A 22,116-nucleotide genomic window follows, 5' to 3' on the forward strand; every position below is an offset into this window, starting at 1 on the left:
TACTCAAACTATTTTTTAAAAAATAATCTCAGTCATTTACATGTTAGTATAAGTAAGCCACGGAAGGCTCTTTTTCTTGGCTGGAAGGGGCATTTAAGCCCCAGTTGTTTCAAAGCTTAGACCAGCAGGTGGGCTGCAGCTGACTCTATAGCTGAGGCTGCTCCTTCCTGAGGTGGCCACATTTTCCTAACCACATGCTCATCAAGGGTACTTGTGCACACATGCACATACATGTACCAATGTGTGTGTGTTTGCACACACACTCTTTCTGGTCTCCAGGGTGGAATTTAAGTCACACTTTCCAAATGTCTTCATGGGTCTTCCAGAACTGGGAAATACTGCCTGTGTTGCCCTTTGGGAAAGAGGCAACTGAGTTGTTCACATGTTTGAACGGCCAGCTTGGTCTGTCCTTCGCAAGAGAGGAGGTGAGACTCCCAGGATGCTGATGACCCTGGGTATAAGGCTTTGCGTTATTACATAGCCATGTAATAAAGCGGAAGTCTTTTTTTTTTTTTTAATAGTAATGGGCACCAACTCAAAGATGCCTGCTAAAAAAACTCTGTGTTTCACTCTCTTCTGACTCATTTGGTGGGAATTACAAACCCAAATGCCAGCATGTGGCTGACCCACATGACCTTCCACTGAAAAATAAAGAAGGGAACATTTTAGTTCTTGTGTGAATAAACAACAGAGATGCAGCCAGATTTTCTTCCTCTGGGTCCCCCCCCCACCCCCATTCATATCAACAGCCTCATACCAGGCATTCGATGCTACCTCTTGTGTCAGTGGCTCCAGAGTTGAGAGGAGAGGTGAATGGGGGTCACAAATGGGCATCTCTTTTTTATTTTTTAACAAGGGACAAATTCTTGCTATGTAACAGAGGGGAAACAATAAAATTCTGAACTGTTCGATTTTTTGGCGCTGTCCTAGAAGTAGCACCATAACATAGGCTGAGAGGAGACTAGTCTCAGAGACCCAAACTCTGGATTCTAGTCTCACTCTGCCACTAACTAGCTTTGCCACCTTGCTCTGCCATTTCCCTCTGGGATCCCAGTTTGCCCATCAGCAAAATGAGGATATTGGTCTTGGACAGAGTGGCAATTCCATGGCACACACAATCTCAAACCAGCACCCAGCACCCGCCCAGGCATCGTTCATTGGTCTCCTCATGTTTTCCTGTAGACCTCTGACCACTTTTGAACACAGCTCTCCATGAGCCATTAGCAATCAGTCAGGGACCTAGTTGCACACGTGGTAGTCATATCCATATGTGGTGTGTTTGCGGCCTAATTCCGGTAGTTTCCTGCCCAGGACTGGTGTTGGTAGAATTGCACTGTCTACCCTCTTGAGTGACTAGTTTAGGGTGATGAATCATGAGGCAGTGTGGAAATAGGCCATTTCTGGACTAGGGCATTCCGTTGTTTCAGTGAGACCCTCCAAGTCCCCTTTCTCTCACAGGGTAATCGGAATGCTCAAGAGGGCAGCCACTTCAAGGGCCTGAGTCATTAAGTAGAGGTCTCTGTTGGACATCCCATGTGAACAAGAAATGTGCCATTTTTTATAAAAGTAAACCTAGGAGATTCTTTGTTACTCAGCATGACTCGACCTTTCCTGACTGTTACATCATCCCCAGCTCCTCCAGCCCTGCTGTTTTACAAGTCTAGGACTGGTAACCTGGCCATTACACCGGATTTAGAATTGTCCCTTGGGATCTAATCTATTATACTGACACCAAACTGAGAAGTTCATTGCAAGGACTCCTGTGATGTCAGCATTCAGATGTTTACAGTTGTTCGGAACCAAGTTTTCCAGCTAGTCAAGAGGCACCAGAGCCAATGTCCAAACACTAACCCTTGCCTTTTTGGTGTTGGGATGTCAGAGAAGCAATATTAACAGATAGCCTTTCCGTGTTAACTTCTCTTTGTTTCCAGTGTTTCAAACACTGTTTCCAGTTTGAAAAATAATCTCTCAATACCATTTTTCCTTAAAAATGGTGGGTCCAGTTTTGTGGAAGTCTGTGTGTTATTCTTAAACCTCTCCTCTAGGCCAGTGGGAACCATGAGGCTAACACGACATCTAAAGAGACAGGAAAGGGATGCTGCATGTGAAACCAACCAACTGGAGACTTCTCACCAGAGAGGCGGGTTTCCTCCAGGAGGGACCTGGGAGTCCGTGTGCACAGAGCTATGTAGGTACCAGCGACACAGAGGAGTGGCCCCTTTTCTCGAGAGTATCATGGTATAGGGGGTGCAGTGAGGGGTAGTGGAGGTGGAACCCGCGGGTCTGAAAGATTGGGATGTGAGTGTTTTAGAGCGAGCCTGTGTCACATGATGGTTCAGTCCTCCAGAGTCCAGCAGACCTGTCTTCACGACCCGGTTTGCCCACTTTGGCACTCACCTGGACAAGCTGAAAACTCACCTGCAAACCAGGTATCCTTATCCTTTCCTCACAAGCACGGGTAGGCTACACGCCAAGGGCAGGCTACACGCCGGAGCCTGTGCCTGCTGCCTTCTAAAGGTTCACTGACCGAAGACTGGTATTGTCATCTCCAGCAGGAAAGGGCACCTTGGCGGTAGGGCACACTCCACACATTTCATCCCTGACTCACTGGGCTCCAGAAGTCAACGTTAAGACTTACTCCTTGGACGAAATGTTGGGCATATGAGGAGGCTCTTAGGGGCCTGACAAGCCTTTGAAGCCACCGGTAACTCCAACTTTGAAGCTTTAAGTCCCACAAAACACCTACTATGAGAACAGAAAACTTTCATTAATGTGCCCAGAGATGTCTAAGAGAATAAGAGTAGAGGACACCTACTCTTTCTTTTCTTGCCATTGATATTCTAATTTTAAAATTAGCATACCATAAAATAAATTTTCAAAATTTCACTTATAAGGATGAACTCATTCAAACCTAAAGTAGTCTTCACTTTGCACAGTGCTGTACTAACCGAGCAGGCATATAAACCCATGGCCAAGTGTGTCCGTGAGCATGGAGCCATGCGAAGCCAGGACCGCTTAGAGCGTAATGTGCTAAACACTGCTCTACTGCCTCATGGATTTGAGAAACAGTTTTAACACTGGAATGGGATTTGGGGCAATTTTTGTTCCATTTTTTTGCACTTGTCCCTCCCTCCCTCCAAATTTGTATATGGAACGTACATTATCTTTGTAATCGTATTTTATGGTTACGATAATAACGCATCTTCAACTCTGCTTCTCAAATGCTCACGTTTGTTATCTTGTTTCATTTCCACCACACTTTTATGTGGTATTTGGGATTAGTACTGTTTTATAAATGAGGATACAGTCTCAGAGAGGCGAGGTGACCTACCCAGGGTCACACAGCTCCTAAGTAGCTAGGCTGGAATGTGAACTTTGTAAGTTTTTTTTTTTTCCCCTCTAGGACAGCCTTTTTCATTGAACCACAGACACCTCCTTTGACAAATGAAAAGTTCTTGGGAAAATCCTAGTGTTAGGGTGATGTATCTTTAAAACAAAGGTACACGGCACTGGTGTAAAGAAGAAGTTGTGGGGTAGGGATTTACTCTCCTTGAGAGAGGACCTTGAAAACGAACTGTTAGCCCTTCCTCCTTTCTCAGCTGAAAAGTAAATATATTTTGGCTCTGTTTAAGTTAGAAGAGTGTAAAGAGAGAGAAGTTTACTAGTTGTGGGAAATTTAGAAATCTATACCTACAAAATCAATTCTATTTATGTATTTTGAAGAGTCTAACCTGGTATTCTCTCAAAACAATCCATGTGTTGGCTGCAAAAAGGAGAGCTAAGCACAGCAACCACGGTCTTTGAAAATAGGAAACTCAGAAGACGTGTAGTCGAAGTTTGGTTTTTCTTACATGCGAGGGATTCGGAATCACTGAAATCAGTGCTTCTCAAACATCACTCTGCAGACAACTTGCCTGGGGAGTTTGTTAAGGTGCAGTTACTCTTTTGAAGTTCTGGTGTGGGTCCAGGACTCTGCATTTCCAACCTGGAGTGGCAAGGGGCTCGGATGCTGCTTCTCAGCTCTGACTCCTCCCTCATTAGAATCATCGGGGCTTTTTAAAATCCCAGTGCCAGGGCCCAGCAACAGACCAATAAATCCAATTAAATGCCGGGGGCGGGACTCAGCTGATTCTAATGCACCAACTAGGCTTGAGAACAGGCCCTTCTCAAGCCTTTTATTCCGGGAAACCCTGATACCCTTACAAATGATTCAGGGTCTTAAAGAGCTTCTCGTATCATGTTTATCATGTCAGAAAATAAAAACTTAGTAATTTTTAAAAAACGTTCATTTAGTAATTCATTTTAAAATAACAATAATAAGCCCATTTCACAGTCACATGAAAACATATATTTATGAAAAAGAACTATCTCACAAAACAGAAAACATTTAGTGAGATGAGCAGACTTGTTTTAGATTTCTGTGTCTCCCTTAATTTCTGGCTTAATTGGATGCAGCTGGAGCCCATCGCTGCTTCCGCATCCAATCTGTTGCTCATTATCTCACTTCACTCCCCTAGCAACTCTGACATGAAACTCACTATCATCAATGGACAGAAGAGAAAACTGAGGCTCCAAGGATGGAAGCCCTTTGGCCGGAGTCACACGGCTGTGAGCGCCAGGGCCCAGGCTGGGGCCAGCTCTGCCTGATCTATAAACCTGTCTCTCAGCCACGCTGCTTCCTCCCCAAGCAGGTGGAGGGGGCGCAAGGAACTGGGTCTCATCCTCTAAACATTCCCACACAAATATGACCTGGAACTATGTCTCATGAGCCCCCCGGGACCCACCTATTGTCTGCAGCCTATGCCGTCACCTGTTAGGCCCAATTTTTCACAGTCTCACTTTTAATTATTCATTTTTATTTAACTCGATGAGCTTTCACAGACATCCATGGAGCTCTATTTGTGGGTCATGCATCCTTCTGGGCATTTCATAAATACTAACTTCTTTGATCTTCATGGTTACACTATATTATAGGGGCACTTTCACTCCCATTTAACAGGTGAGGAAACTGAGGCTCAAAGAGGTGAGGCCACACAAAGCCAGAGTTTAGACCCAGGCAGTCTGGCTCTGGCTAGAGATTAGTACTCTTCTGTTTCCAGTGACAAAGAGATTTACTTGTCTGGCCTCAGAGAAGGCCACCTTGAAGCAGCAAGGGACCTCTGCCTAGAATAGTTAGAATTCCTTCCCTCCATTTCCAAATGTCCACCTTGGCAGTGGCCTCTGGTGGCTCTGCCACCGCTCAGCATGAACTTAACCTCTGTCAGCCTCTAGTTCGTCCTCCATAAAAATGAGTATAATGACACTACCTAGGGTAGGTCCTATCATTTGCTCACAGCGTCCTTTCCTCTGTACCTTTCCAGTTTCGCTGTGGGTAGTAAAGACTTCTCCACCCTGTTGGTGATGGCTTTGGCCACCGACATGCTTTGGCTGGAGGAACGTGAGCAGAAGTGACAGGGTGTGTGAGTTCTCAAGCAAGAGTCATCAAGGATTCCTACTCATCCGCCAACATTTCTTTTATCCGTCACGGGAAAAGCATGTCCGTGTAGCTGCTGGTCTTAGAGTGGGAAACGCGGAGCGGATTAAAACCTGGCCCTCAGCACAGGCACCCTGACCTACAGACCTGTGAGGAGAGAAGCGCGTTTGTCCTTGGAAGCCCCTGAGATCTGGAGGCTGTTTGTTACCTCTCACCGCTAACAGGCTAGTATGTCGCTGAGATAACACAAGTGCGGTGTCTGGCACGTGGCCAACCCTTCATGTCGGAACACAAACCGACACCTATTTTCGATGCCATTGTCTGGTGCAGGTCCCACAGAGCCCGCTTGTCTTTCCCCCTTCCTTTTTCTGCTGAGACTCTGTGGCTCCATCACCCTCCCCATCCAGAAGCGTGAGGTGCCCACACTCCAACTTAGGAACAGGTTTTCGTAGCCTGGGCCAGGTATGTGGAAATCAGCAAAAAATCCTTGCCTCTGAATGGGGCGTCTCAACCTTATCTCCAATCCTCTCGTTGTGGCTGGTGGGTTTGTGCCGATGTTTTCTGAAAAGGATTTTTTGTGTGTGGTGTGAGTGTGGAAGAGAAATGAGAACCAGGAAGGAAACAGGCGTGACTTTGTTAAGAAGTGATCCAAGTTTCAAAGGAAACTTGAAAGACAGTCCGGCCTAAGGGCCTGGCTACGGGTTTAAAGCAGGTCCCAAAGCTGAGCCAGGCATGGCGAACCTGCCGTCCCTGGGGTGGGGGTAGTTGGATACCTTCCCGAGCCTCTTGGTGCTCTGCCTACTTTCTCGCATTGACCTTGAACACAGACACACGACTTTAGTGATTTACTGACCCGGAGAAGCGGCTTGCTAATCCTTTTCTGATCATCTGCAAAAAGTAGTAGGAGAGGATCTACGAGATCCTGCATGTGTTACTTTACCTCTCTGAGCCTCAGTTTCCACATCTGTAATATGTGGATACTAATAACACATACCTCATAGGTCTGGGCTGAGGACAAAGTGAGAGCAAGCAGATGTGAGCCCCCGAGCCCTGACACCGCGGCCTAACGTTAGCTATGAGAAATGCGGTCCTTACCTTTCTGTTTTAATGGACATCAATCTCTTCCATGTGTCCCCTTAACTCAGACTCACAGTGGCCACGGCCAAAGCGAAGTGCCGTCTGTTTATTGACATTTCTCATCTGGAGTGAAGATATAATAAGTGCTCTGTGTGGATGAACAGAGAAGAACCTTTTTCTTCCGAGGAAAGTGGGAACATATTCCGCGGCACCAAGTGCATAATTAGGATGAATGGAATGAATGGTGCAAAGGGAAACTCTAGCTGGCTATCAAGAAGTTTTGCACCAGGAACAGCTAGTAGAGGAAATGGTCACAGGTCGATGTGGTGAGTCAGATGAAACCAGGCTGGGAAAAATACTGGCTATTTGTAATTTCACAGGGGAGTGCCGGACAGAGGGGTGATGAGATGTTAGCATCTGGACAGAGAAGAAAGCAGGGAGCAGGCGTGATGGAAATAGCCTGTCATACTCACATGCAGGTGTTGTAGCACAGGGGCTGATGTTACAACTGCTTTGGATCCTTACGACTAAGCCGAGCCATTTTATCCTGCTACATCTCACAATAAAGCAATTATAGAAGACAATCTGGAGTCAGGCACTGTAAAAGATTTCATTCATTCAAAGGAGGGGCTTACCGATAATCTGTAGTAAATAAATGATGATCTATAATAATAAAAAGCAACCTACTTCCTTTACTTTTCGCATCAACCAAGAATTCCCCATCCCCAATTATCCTCTCCCAAACAAAATAAATGCTTCAGGAAGATACAAAACTCAAAGTGTGCTGAAATCTTGCCTTAATTTAAGCCCTGCACAGGAACCTGCTTCCTTCTTTGATTTGTTTTTATTCTTTATTAATCATTACTTGGGGCTGTTTTGGAGGTGTTGCATTTTGGAATTTTTCTGTTGCCTTCTCGTCTTAGAATTTTCCCAGTAGGATAAGAAATTTGGGGTCTGTTTTGGGAGTAGTGAGGGGTGTATGTTAATAAAAAAAATGGGGAAAACAAACCTGTCCGCCTTTTAACATCCACAGAATCTTGATCCACACAAATGGCTTCTTTATTTCATTTTTGTTTTGGAGACTGTCATAGGAAATCCTTTAACAGTGCCTTCTGCTGATTTGCAGTGTTTCTTTGTGGCTCGGGATTAACTGTTTTAGGGCAAGAAGATAGAGAGATGTGGGGGTCTCCTCTAGACTCTGCCATGCACCTGGCTGACACAAGCTTAAACCCAGTCCCAAGCAGGCAGACAAGCCTCGGGGAGACAATGCTGAACTGAGAGACTTAGGCTGATGGGCTCATTACAGCAAATGGGAACTTCTGCTCAATGCGTAAGTGCTGTGCACCCAAAGAGAAACTGAGTCAAGGAATGTTAATTACTTCTGATACTGTCCCATTTTGCCACGGATTAACCCTTATCAGCGAGTGGCTTCTTAAGACTGATTCTCCCCAGAGAGGAGGCTTGGTATGCTCTCATGTGCTAAAGTCACCTCTCCTTTCTCAGGATCGCCATAATCCCCCCATCTCACTTTAGCTAATTTCAATCTCCTGCACAAACACTTTTCCCCAAAGCCACTAATAAGAGGTGAAAAAGCCAGACTTTGCTTCTTCCTGTCCTTGCCCAGATTTTTGTAAAGATAAAAGCGAAAACCCAAAGGTTTCCTTGCAGACTTCAGAGCTCTGGAGAAGGGGATGAAGTTTTCCTTGGAAAGGGCCAGATTTCTCACTTTCTCTCCCGGGCTGCAAGGAGATGCCACCGCCCCTCCCCCATCGCTGTATTGTAGACACATGCACTGTGTATTGGCAGTGAACATCACAGGCTCTGCCCTAAGAGCTAGAGTTGGCCATGGCGCAGGAGAAGGAGGCTGCTCTGACTTGCAATTAGGTTTTTGCCATTACCCTGGGTGAGCTGCCCGAGTGTCCTGAACCCCCCAGCAGAGCCCCTTCATGGGGCGACTTGGGTTTACAGCCTCCCTTGGCATCCTGCGTGGAACAACATGCTAGGTGTTCGGCTGCCGGTGCTGAGATTACACTGCACCAAAAAGAGACCCTGGAGGGTGGAGATTAGTTTCAGGATTTGGGGGGGGTATCCCACTTAGAAACTGCATCTCTTTTTCTCTTCTTTCTTTCTTTCTGAGACTGACATGGAGCAGATTCTGCAGCAGTAACTGGGAAAGGCCTGTGAGTCTGTGCCCTCCTTGCACTGGGGATTAGCTGGCCGTGGGGGGAGGGGAGACAGTAACACCGAGTCTGCCCCTAATGGGAATTAACGGGAATGGGGAAGATGTTCTGGGGCTGCCCGAGCTCACAGAGGACTCAGGGGGCTTGAAGAAGCCAGTTTGCCTGGGGAATAGATAATGCTCCCAACACTGACTCCTAGTGGCTGCACCGGGAACTGCAGCCAGAACTGGGGTGTCACAAGGGAGGGCAGAGGGTTGCACTTCCCTTCCACTGGATTTTTATTAATGCATTGGCCTTTACTTGAATTTCCTCATGTAAGCAAGCGAACAAGACAAAAATTCAAAACACCTGGTAGTTGAAACTTACTCATTAAAAAAAAAAAACCTGCTAATAAAGACGATAGCAGAAAAGATGAAGTCCAGATGAACCACGGCTGCTGGTTCAAGTGACAAATTCACATCCCTTTCTTCTCTCTGAGTGGGGAAAGGGGAAGGCATCAGCACTTTAAAATCATTTAATGCAGATTTTCATCATTGTTATCCTAAGCGGGATCATTGTTATCATTGGAATAACATTTGCCCAGCGTCTCTGCATTGGGCGCTGTGCATATGGTGACCACATTGTCTTAAGCAGCAGTTTGGAGCATCACGGCCCTGACAAGGAGGGGATGCTTCTCCGGGCACGTGGAGAGGGGGCTGGCAGGCAGGGGGACAGCCTTGAGATTCTGTTAGACGGTAGTTCTCAGCTTCCTAGACTGGTCACGTCAGAATCGTAAACATGTATTACATAAAATGGAGGGGAAATTGGCATGTTTTGAACAAATGCTGCAGGTTATTCTCACACACACGAAAGTCTGAGTGTCTCTGCTTGGATCCCACATGCAGTAGGTTAACAAGGAAAATCCGAAGTGTGAAATGCATCCAAAGCAACATATTTAAGACTCTATTTTCCCCTTTTCATCTTTTCTGGAGAGTGGAGTGGGAAGTAGGTCATGAAGGTGCAGGAGAACCGGAAGAATTCCAAGATGACGTGAGGTGCGTCCAGACAGGACCAGGAATGTGTTAATAACAGTGCTTATCATGATGGCAATGACAACCACGCAGCTAAAGTTCGTGAACAGTAACCGGGTGTGGGGGTTCTCCCTCATTTAATCGTCCCAGCATCCTGCGAGGTTGGCATTGTTACCATCCCTCTCTCACAGATGAAGAGAGCGTTGCCAGTGACGGGAGCAGAGCGTGAGTGCAGGTCTGTGTGACACTCTGTGCACATTTGTGACTTGTCCAGCTGCCCCTGAACAAGCAAGGAGACAGGCAGGCACAGGTACAGTGATGTCTGAGCCACACACCTGCCTGAAATCCCACTGTTCTCACTGCAGCCTCTGAATTCTCTTCCTGGTGGTGGAGATTAGGGTGAGGACGGGAGGTAGGGACAGTGAGAGACTTGTCTTGGAGGCAAAGTTTTCTCTGGAGGGGAGGGAAGTCGTGCTTAGTAAACTAGGGTGGGGACATTAAAGCTGGAAGCAGGAGGTGGGATGGCAACCGTGGGATGGAAAATGAACTCGCTTTTCTCAGAGGTGAGAGTGTTCTAGCCTGGAAGGTGCAGTTTCATAGATCGGTCTTGGTTCAAGATCACATTCAGGGGTTAGGAAGCCCTCTGAGGTTCCTACAAATAGAAAAATGGGGAGCAATGCTGTGTATGCACACATTCCAGTCAGTTTCCGGAGGCTGGAACATGCCAGCCAGGTACCCCAGGTTAGGAACGCCTGCTCCCGCTCAAGCCCTCATTTACCAGGAAGGCAGTACAGCATAGTGGGTAAGAACACAGGCTTGGATTCTAATTATCTGGTTCCCATTCGGGCTTTGTAACTCATCTGTGTAGGTTACTGCACATCCTGTGCTCCAGTTTCCTCATCTGTAAAGACGTAGGGATGCTAATATTTACCTCGCAGAGTTATTGTTGGGATGTTTAAATAATATGATACAGGCCAACAAGAGATATGTGCAATCAATGATTACTATTAAATCAGCGATCATTGTTATTGTTATTGCTACTATTATTATTGTTTTTATTGACAGGCAAACCTGGGTCCAGAGAGGGAAAGCGATTGGCCTGGGGTCACACGTGGACAAGGGTGCCAGCATCCCATTGTGACTCACTTTAGGGCTTACACGAGCTCCCCAGGTCCCTATTATCATCCCTTTACCGTGTGGAATTTCTCTGGGGCTGAGCTGAGGTGCTGAATGCCAGCCAACTCTGGCATCTGGGTTCTCTACACACCCTCTGCCAGGCCTTTCTCTTTCTCAACAAGAAGAGCAAGTTTCAGCATTCTCCCCATGAGAGGCATAACAACTCTCTAGATATTGACATTCTCATCAAAACCGGGACTCTGAAAGGAACTGGCATGAACCATCCCAAGTTAGGAGCGTCCCTCAGAATGACCTTGTGGCCATGATCTTAGGAAAAAACAGAGGCAAATCAAGCCTTGATTCTTCTGACTGCCACAATCCTCCAGTTGAATGGGGAGCCAGTTTGACTGCACCATTTTATTAGCACTCAGAGTTTTTCTCATTTGCCTCAGTAACCCATTCAGGATTCTGAGTCCAAATGTGCTGGAGGCAGCTAGAAACACCAGCTCAGAGATGTACTCATGGCCTCCAGGCATGTCTCAGTGACACAGGCAATATCGGGGTCAGTTGAACAGAAGCGAGCTGCAAATTCCCAAAGAGGCCACGTTGTATGATTCCCGAATTCACATCTCGCCTTGAGATTGCCCAGATATCCCCTTTGGAGGCGATAGCTGGCCAGGCAGTGTATTTGAAGATTGGGAAAAATGAGGAAAGGCTGGCGGGTATGTGGGGTGGGTCCAGAGCACATATGTATCATCAGTAGATTATAGAGTCGAATGGTTTAAAAATGTAACACGTCATGTTCTCTACCAGTAGTGGGCGGAAAGATTTGGATAGGATGAGAGCAGCTTGAATCTGCTCCATCAAAGAGTCCGGGAGGGAATAGTGATCTCTGATTCCCATTGCTGTTTCTTCCCTATAGATTTTTAGCAGGCACTGGGGGTAGAAGTGTACCACCTTCTTCATTCATGGGTTTTCCATTCAGGATAAACTAGAAAATGATGGGAAACTTGCAAGAAGTCCCTCAGGATGCATTTCCAGACCAAAGAGGTTTTAAGCATGCGTCGTTCTGCTGTTGGAAACTTCTGAATGACTTAAATGAATTCATCCATTGGATGAAGAGTTTGCAGGCTAATGTCTGGTCTTAGGCCAGCCACGTCCAAGGGGATGTTCCGGAAAGGCAATTAGGATAGACTCCCTTTAGTTATCTCTATTTATTCTGGATCAGGCACTGCTTACGTAGTCAAGGTCCATTTGGGGCTGGCATCTTAAGGGTGTGGGCTCTAGAGCCAGGCTGCCTGGGTATGAGTTCTGGCTCCTCATTTCCCTGCTATGTGTCCTTGGGTAAGTCAGTTAACCTCTCTGGGTCTCAGTTTCTTTGTACTTAAAATAGGATATTGAAAGTACTGCATCCTGTGGCTGTGAAGATTAAATGGGGTGGTGCATTGCAAAGTGCTTCACCCAGAGCTGGGCATAGGGCAAGCACTCTGTCAGGATGTGTTATTATTTTTGGTGTCATTATCATTATTCAGATAGTACCCGTTACATAGCGATGCTGGAGGGCTGGTCGCCGTGATCCCACCTTCTCCTCTGTAGAACAGAAAGAGTCTGAGGCGGGAGGAGGCAAAGCCAGAAAGAGAAACTTCATGGGAAAATGTCATGACTCTTTTTCAGCTCATTTGCTCCATCTGTGAAACTTGGTGCATCTAATCTAATCCAGTTGTCGAGGTCTTGAGAGGGGAAGGACTTAACCTGGGACTCGACCTACACAAAATATGCTCTTCAGATAAGCCTCCAGGCCTTTCCCTACCTGGGCTGGTGTCCCCTTCTGACCTCGGAGGTGAGCTTTGCCAGTCCTTCAGAGTATGAGTCTTATCTGAGGTTCCCAGAAGTAGTCCCCAGACCATCATTCTAGCCTGAGTCATTTATTTGGGAGGCGATCCCAGGAAACAGCAGTAGGGGAGTATGCAAGCAAGGAAGGAGCCAATTGGGGAGGGGTCGAGGAGTGCCATTATCGAGCAAGTTAATCTGGGAAATGACGCAAAGCAAGGACCTGAGAATTATTCCGCCCAAGGAGAAGGAGTGGGTATTTGCACACCAATTCTCATTTGTCACTGGCTGGGGGCTAGTCCCGGGGGCGTTAATTTCCTGGTGCTTCTGGCTTGCCACGCGTGAAGGCAGATCAGACTCTGGGCTTTGGACAGGTGGAGATGTGGATGCCAGGAGTTAGAAGAGGGTCGGATGACAGCGGTACCAGGATGGTGTCTGCTCCGGGGCCATTCAAGAAAATCGCCCTTCCTCCCTCCAGCCCACTTCTTCCTGTTTTTATTCCTTCAATACTTACAATCCTAGCGTTTAAATGGTACATGGGCTGCTGCCCTGCAATTGTATTTTTGACTTGTTTTACTGGGTGTATCTTGTGCCCTGTGTATGAGCTAAGTTCCCTTGACAGCAGGAACATGGTTTTCCATGTGCTCAAATAACAGGATACAAATTACAAACATAGACGTGTCCATGTATTTCCCCTGTCCCATAGGGCCACTGCAGAATATTTTGAAATTGCCCACTCCATTTCTCCCTCCTTCCTCTTTCCAAATGAAAGTCTTCAGTGAATGAGCTGCCGGATCTATAGCAGAATAATGGAAGGAGGGGCTCAGGGTTGAGAGAGTTCGGGAAGGAAATTACAACGTGCTAAGCTGACGAAGCTGACGCAGCGTCTGGGCGTGCAGGGACCAGATGGATGAGAAAGGGTCTTTCCGAGAGTGCCACTAGGGACATTGTGACTGGATCCCTTTGTGGTTCTGGGGAAAAGTAAGTGAAGGATGGAGCTATTCTGAAATTTCTTTTGATGACTATACTGTGTATCTTTGATTATAATAGATATTTGAGAATGAACCACATAGATTCTGGGCTTATGAGGGCTGCAACTGTGTTTCCAGAGGGCAAAAATGTATGTGCTGTAATAACCAGTAAATGCTCATTGAATGACTGAACAGATATAAGTATTTATACAAACATTGATACAAATTTTAGAGCTAGCATATACCTTAGACACCCTCTAGTCTAGGAGTCTGAAGCTCAAATGCCCCTGTAAACTTTCTAGATAAAATACAAGACGCCCGGTTAAATCTGAATTTCAGATTAAAAATGACTTGTTTTAGTTTGGGTTTCTGTCACAAATATTACATAGGATGTACTTATACTAAATTTGCTAAATCTGGCAGCCCAGGTTCAGGAAATGTGCCAGTCATGGAACTGAAATCGAGTGAAGGAAGCTGTTTACAATAGAGAGTGGTGGGGCGGGGAAGTTGTGCAATTGGTGAGCATGTGTCCTAAGTGCCTGTCTGGAAAAAAAAAATTACTTATGGGAAAAAGAAAAACGCGTTTTCAGCCCAACACTCTTATTTTAAGTCAGGAATCTGAAATGCAGAGAGGGGATGCCGCATGCCTAAGGACCCCTGGTTAGTTAAGGCCGAGATTAAGCTCGATCCAGGTTTCCTCACCCCTGGGCCGGTGTCTCTCCCACTGTGTCACTGTGTGTGTGTGTGTGGGGGGGGCTATGTGAACATCCAAACATGCAGCCTTAGATGCTGTCCCCCCCACCGTCAAAGGAGCAGATGACAAATGGCTCTTCAAGGCGATAGCAATTTCATGGATCACTAGGTACAGCCAGTTCACATTTTTCCTCCAAGACGATGAAGCCATCAGCAGACTCCCAGCCACAGAGTGGATTGACCTGGTCTCCTCTGACATCTGGCAGACACTGCCTTTACTCCCTGATGCAGCCAGCTGTTTTTGTTTTTGTTTTTTTAAATTTAATTTTTGCTATTTGAGGTGCTCTTGACAACGGTATTACAATAATAATGCTACATAACGTGATTCAACATCTTGGGCAAGTTATCTCCCTTTTCAGAGTCTCAGTTTCTCTACCTGAAAAATGAGAGAGTTGGACAGATGGTCTGTAAGGCTTCTCTGATCTTTACTGGGGGTGATTGTGTGCTTCAGCTTACATGAGAAAAGGTGGCGCCGGTTTGTACCTATTTCCCAGTGCAGCCATCATCTGTGTGCCCCTCGTATCCCCCACTGTGCATGAACAATTAACCCCTCCCTCCAGCCAGTGATGTGCTGAGTCACTCATGCCGGGTGTCCAGGGCTGACTGTGCGTGTGTCCCCAGATTAATGTTCAGTGAGGTCACATAGGTAGCTTGAAACCGGCCACAGCAAGAGTATTTACACCATGGTCATGAGCAAGCAAGCGCTCCCAGCCAGGGCTTCTCTCCAAGGAGCTAGTCATTAACACTTAACAACAGCACACCACGGACTCCAGCTCTTATGATCAATGGCTACTTTGCACATGTGTCCGATTACATGGTCAGGTTGTCCCTGAGTGAACATTTGACAACAAAACCCATTTTAAAAGCTATTTTGGTGACAATCCAGTTGACATGATCAGAATTCTTGCTCTTTCAGTGACTGAACCATGTAAAAGGTTCACTTAACCCAATTCTGTCCTGGTCCTCACTGGTTATAATGAATAGAAAGCGGAGTCCTCTGGCTTTGGGTGTGTTTCTCTGTTTCATCCACTGGTATTGTTGCATTGACCCAGCTCTTGTGCGACATAGCGTCTGGTCACAGCAGAGGCTCTCAGCAAAGCTGACAGCCCTAGATGTTCTTGGGGAAAGAATAGCCTGGAACTGGTTATTCCCAGGTCTCCCACTGGCCAGCTGGGTGACAATGTCACTTGATCTCGGTTGCCCATCTGAAAAAGGGTGATTAAGTGCTGCCTTCTCCCACGTGGAGAGGCTGTAGGCGAGGGCAGTTGTGAGCCTGGTCTTCCTTTCTCGTGTCTGAGCCATCAGGCTAGGAGCCTTCCCACCTGAAGTGGAGAGTCTTTCCCCACCCTACCCTTGGGCAGGGGTACAGATATCCCCCACCCTCCAATAAGGCAAGTCTGAAACAGGCCACAGGAGTGTCCATGAGCCACTGCCATAAACGGGGCCATGCCCTCGACCTCCCGACCTCCTTACATCATGGGCAGGGAGCCGAAGACCTGAAGGGGCATGAACGCTAAAGGTTCATGGAAGGGAAGCAATGAGCCGAGAGCAGGAATGAGGATCCTGACTCACAGGAAGGGTGAAATCCAAGCATCCTGGGACCTCAAAACTGTAGAGGCTCTTAGAGGTGATAAAGTCACCCTGACTCATTTTACAGATAGGGAAACTGAGCCTGGAAGAGGCAGGACCTCTCGAGGATGCAGTACAGTGTGGTGGTGAAGAGTAAGGGGCTCTGTGGTGAGACCCAGTTCCCATGACACCTGGCACCGATGAGATATCGGCTTAGCAGAACCTGTGGGTCTCAGTTTGTTCATCTACAAAATCAGGAGATTAAAAGGGTCTATTTCAGGGCTTTGAGACTGAATGAGGTCATGCCTGCAAGTAGCACACAGGTTGAGATGATAATGCTGTATGATGCTGGACCCACAGCAATTTGCTCAAGGAAAGTTTGCTGTTATTGTTATTGTTAGTTTTATTTCTTTTGCAGAGGCTATAGCTCATTGCTTCTCAGCATCTGTTTTCATCCTCCCCTTTCTAATAGGAACCTGAACCTATTAGTTAGGTGGTCTGTGTGGGTTCTGGGGTGGTTAGGGACAATCACATCCTCCATCTTCTTTGACACTGCTATGGATTCAAGAATGGGGTTGTGACCTAAATGAGTCAATACAGAGCAAATCTCAGGGCTTGGGTTGAATGAAGTGGGGATGACATGCTCTTTCTTTTCCTGTAGGTGAGCAGAGAGGCATGGAATCCTGGTGCAGTTGGCAGCTACCTGACTACCACAAGGGAAGCCATTCCGAAGGTGAAACTGTCACGAGGGGAAACACAGTCCTACTGAGATTGTCCACTGCTGGAGCAAGCTGGGCCTGAAGTTCATCCTATCTCTGGACTATCCAGTTACACGTGGGCCAATACATTCTCTCTATTGTTTAAATCAGTTTGTGTATCTGCTACATGCACCTGAACGAACACTGAAATGCTTTTCTAAGGTCAGGCAGTGCCAGCAATCAGCATCTTTAGCCTTCTAGCTAAATGTGATAGTGTATGAAAAGCATCTTATACAGCATTTAACACATACAGGCACTCCATAAAAATTATTAGTTTTCCCTTCCTTCATTCCCTGTTGTATTCAAAGCAATTTCAACTACACTATCAAAAATTAGATTTCCAGACTGCTCATGGAGAAACATACTTGTTAGTCTGGACTGCTTGGGACTTTTTCAAGTAATTGCATGCCTTGGGAAGTATTAATACAATGCCTGTATTTCTCCCTGGAGACGGGATATGTGACACACTAACCCATTTGGAATGCGGCGAAGCCCTCGAACACTAGCTACAGGGTCGGGTTTAAAACTGGGAACTGGTTACGCTCGGTTAAGATGTTAAGAATTGCTTTTCCACCATTCCGCTTGCTGCTTGGGACTCACAGAGCAAAAGTAGGGAGTCCTGTTGAAAGGCATTTTCTTGGGTTGGCAGAGAGCTCTCCCCTCCACAGTGTGATTCAGGGACCCAGGCGTCTCCACTCTGATGCTCTGACATCCCACAGCAGGAGTTCATCACCTGCACTGTGTGGGCCACATGGAACTCAGGAAGTTCATAAACCAGGATGGGGAAACATAGTCTACTGTGATTTCTACTAATCTCTCGCTGAAATATAGCCCTTGCTTCTGTTAAGAATGCAGGAAATGAGCTGCAGTAACATTAGCAGCACCAGTGAACCTTCTTGTCTGCAGAAATCAGGTATTTTCATATCACAGTTCCGTCGTGGCTATCTTGAAACTTGGTCTATTCTTGTTTGAAATTAGACAATGGCTCTGACTTATTGTTATGCAGTGAGTTAGTAAAGAAGTACGTATATTCCTATATCACAGATGCTTATGTGTCGTTGCCATGCCCTTCTGGGCCGAAACATGCTGGTTGTTATTATTGTATCATTATTACGCCCCAGAGGTCTGTTTCCCTGTTAATCCCTATAAGGAGACTGGGCAGTCCCCAGTGGAAAGGGTCGTGTGTAATCTACCTTTATTTCCAGAGCGGAGCTTAAGGTTGGGAATCCAGTAGAAACCTAACAAATATTGTGAGTCATTTATATGATACTTCTGTCCCCAGGAAAGCAAGGTGACAGGCCTGCCTCTCTTTCTTAAGACACTGCACATGCTCCTAAACACGGACGCCATCCATACCTCTGCTTCCGAGTGAGGTTTGCCTGCTCTATCATGCTTGTTGAAAATCAATTACATGTACACATACATATGCACATGTGCACACACGCACACGAGTGCACACACACACACACATACACACACACATCAGCCAGATACTGCCTCCTCCTCTTCTAACTCCCACCCTGCCTCCAAGAAGAATATTTATGATTTTTAATAAGTCGGGACCACGGCTAATTGGGCTCCTCACCCACGCCCCTGAGGCCCCTGAAGGGCTGTGACAGTTCGCGTTTCATATCTGAGTGCACGGAGGCTGTGCATGCCACACCGATGAACTCACGGGGACCGGGCTCTGTCCCTGCCGCCTGGGAGAGCAGTCTCTTTCAAACCAGATTAAAAGAAAACAAGAGAATGGCCCATCCCCACCTCAGGAGCAGGAGTTATGCACTTCACCGAAGCAGGAATGCGGCCCATTAATTACTATTTGTCGTCAATTAATTACTATTTGAAATACAGCCCCTGGCTGGTGAGGAACACCCTTCACCCCCACCCCAGAGGAGAGGGGAGTGCCTGTCCTGTGCTAATGAGCTCATTTAACTCTCCAGCCACGAAGAGGTGTCCTGGTCTTCAATGTGGTATCTTGGAGCTGCTTCTTGGGAGGGGGCCCCCAAGGGGTTTGGGAGGCACTTTTTGGTAAGAGAGAGAAAAGATCCAATACCCATTTCCTGGACCCACTGAGTAACAGCGTTAAGTGGGGTGCATGGTCCATCCAGGAGACCAGGCCGATTTATGACATGCAATTAGTGGCAGGTCTTAGACTCAGGTACGATTAGCTCCGGGGCAGTAACTTAACAATGCTGGCACGTGGATGCTAAGGGCTGGCATGATTGTAGGGAGGTGAGGCCGACAGTATGCCTATCCTCTGTGGTGGGTGAAGGAACGCCATCTTCAAGAGACATTCGCGGGCAAGGTGCTTACTCATGATGGAGAAGAGGGGCAGAGGGCGTGGGCCCACTCGCCAGCAAAGGGACTTGGGCAATGACTTAGCGGGTCTATGTCTCGGCTCCCTCCTCTGTGTACCCGAGATGGTGATGAAAAGCGCCTGGATCTTCACATTGCGGGAAGTGTCGAGCACACGCATCCATGAGCGTGTTTAGAACAAGCCTGGGCACAAATGGGAAATGAGAAGAAGTGTTGCTTTTTACCAGTCTCGTTTGCAGAAGCACCATGTTGTAGGGATATGGGTAAAAATTGGGTTTTAAAATCTACAGAAGATGTCAATAATAATGGTATTTAGGCTCTGTGCTAGGCCCTGTGCTAAGTGGGTTATGGATAATGATTGCATTCAATCCTTCCAGACACTGTCATTAGTATTTCACAAGTGAGGGAGCTAAGATTCAGAGAGGTTAGTAAGTGACTCGCTGGAATATTCTGAAACTCGGGGCCAGCTGGTCCCAAAGCTTGACCAGAGAGTTAACGGTCCAACAGAGCAGTTATTTGAACTATTAAGACAAGATCATCCTGAACCCATCTCTGGGGACACTTTTGATTAGATAAAATGAATAAGGTAAAATGCACAAATCTTACCAAATAGGGTAAAATGCACAAATCTTAAGTTCGATGAATTTTGCCAAGCGGACACATCTATGTAACCCCCCAGCTCAAGAGCTAGACCCATACCAGACCCCGGAATCTGCCCTGTGCCCAGCGTGCTGATCACCCTCCCGAGAGATGATTCCGGCTGTTCGTGAACGTCTATAAACCAGACAATCAGACGAGATGGCGCAGGCTCTTTGCCTTGAGCTTCGTTCACTTGATGTCGCGTGAGATTGGCCTAGGCCTGGGCAGCAGCTCAGACGTTTTCCTCGTTAAATAGCGGCGATTCTCAAAGATTTCGGTCTCAGAGCACCTTCGTGCTCTTACACATCGTCGGCAACTCCAAAGAGCTCTCGCTTGCATATTCTGTTCTGTTACGTCTATGAATGTTTATTGAAACATAAAACAAAATGGAGAAATTCAGAATCACATTTATTAGTTCATTTGAAACAATAAACTCATTACATGCGATTACAAATAACACGTTTTGAATCAAAATAACTACATTTTCAAAACATCCAGTGAAAAAAGTGGCGTCGTTTTTCCTTCCTACAAATCTCCGTGTGTCTCATTCGCTCGTGTCTCCTTCTTCATTCTGTCTGCGGCGAAACCCACATCACACAGATCCTGGAATCCTCTTCCAGACACTCATGTGACAAAAGCGAAGAAACAAAGAACATCTCGGTAAGATTATGACATTCGTTGGGCCTCTCAGATCCCCTGAAAGCCTCGAGAACTCCCCACATCCCTAGACCTCACTCTGAGACCTTCTGTTGTATGCTGCTCCAGCGAGTGAATATGTCACAATTTATTTCTCCATTTTCATGTTGATGAACACTTGGGTTGCTTCTAGTTTTTGTGCCATTATGAATGAATCTTCTATGAACATTTCCGTATATGTCTTTGGTACACACACACTCACACACGCAGGCAATTTTCGTGGGTACTTACCTAGAAGGGGAATCATTGCGTTTAGGCTTAGCAGCTCTCACCAAACTGTTTTCCCAAGTGTCTGTTCCAAACGATGCCCCCACCAGCAGCATATGAGGGTTCTCGTTCCTCTTTCTCCTCTTTTATTAAAGTAATTGATCTCATCATAGCAGAGAGATGGTCAGTAGGAGGGGAAGAAAACCTGGAAATTAGGTACATTTTTTAAAATGTCCCATTTTGAAATCATTTTGATTTTCTAAGAGTTGCAAGGTTAGTACAGAGTTTCTGAACAAGCTTCACCCACAAATGGTAACATCACACACGACCCAGGGACGTTTATCAAGACAGAGAGAACAACTTTGCTACAATAACACTAAGCTGCAGACTTGCCTTAGGTTCCCCAGTTGTCCAACTAGGGTCCTCTTTCTGCTCCAGAATTCCACCTAGGACACCACATTATTTTTAGCTGTCATATCTCCTTAGGACCCCCCTGTCTGTGACAGTTTCTCAGACTTGCCTTCTCTTTCATGGCTCTGACACTCCAGAGTCCTGGTCAGGTGTTTTGTAGACTATTCCTCACATTGAATTTGTTTAATGTTAGGTAATGATTAGACTGAGGTTATGGATTTGAGAGAAGAATATCACTGAAGTGATATGTCCTTATCCCAGACACACAGGTGCTTTACAAATAAGCATTATTATCATGAAAGAAAGTTACCAGGAAAACAGATACTTGATCACATTGTAAAGATACACCATAGAACATATACTCAACAGGTTATGGGACAAAATGCTTCACATTTACTCTTAATCTCTATCTGTGATTCTAGAGCCAGTCTAGGGGGTGGTGGGGCTGGCAGCAACAGTAGCTGAGTGCGCGTACATTTTAACTTTCTCCGTGATTGATGTGATGTGTGCTGACCAGGTCACTACCCTGGTGTTTGACCATTACCACATCAGAAAGCAATGCAATCACCCAGTGTGCTGGCAGACTGGACTCTCAAATATAAGCCCCTGAGAGTCTACCGCTTAACCTTCTCTTCATACCATTCTCAACCAGGTTGACACAGTGAGTGGGTCCTTAAATAATTCAGTAATGATGATCTGGACCAGTGATGTTACTCTAAACACATGTAAAAATACGGCTGGTACTGATAACGGAGCCGCGGATTCACCATGTACGGATTCTCCATGTGGCAGGACCGCAGCTGATTTCTGTGGGAATGGAGGCTTCTGATTTCATTCCTGAGAATGGTCATTGGGCTCCTGTGGCCGCCCTTTTGGTTTCCCCTCAGAGCCCCCAAATGTTGACGCTCTGACATTTTTTCCATGACTGGGGCGTGCGGCCACTTCTCCATTCGGATACGAGCTAGCAATTTGCACACACATCTGTTCTCCCTCCCGGAGAAAGGCACTGACGTCTGAGGGGCAGGACCCCAGAGGCAGGAGGCATTTCCATGTTGGTTGCTACAGTCTTTTGGCAGAAAAGGGACTAGAAACAGTCTCTCTCTGGGAGAG

Source organism: Rousettus aegyptiacus, unplaced genomic scaffold, assembly GCF_014176215.1.
Source record: "Rousettus aegyptiacus isolate mRouAeg1 unplaced genomic scaffold, mRouAeg1.p scaffold_m13_p_14, whole genome shotgun sequence".
NCBI lineage: Eukaryota > Metazoa > Chordata > Mammalia > Chiroptera > Pteropodidae > Rousettus > Rousettus aegyptiacus.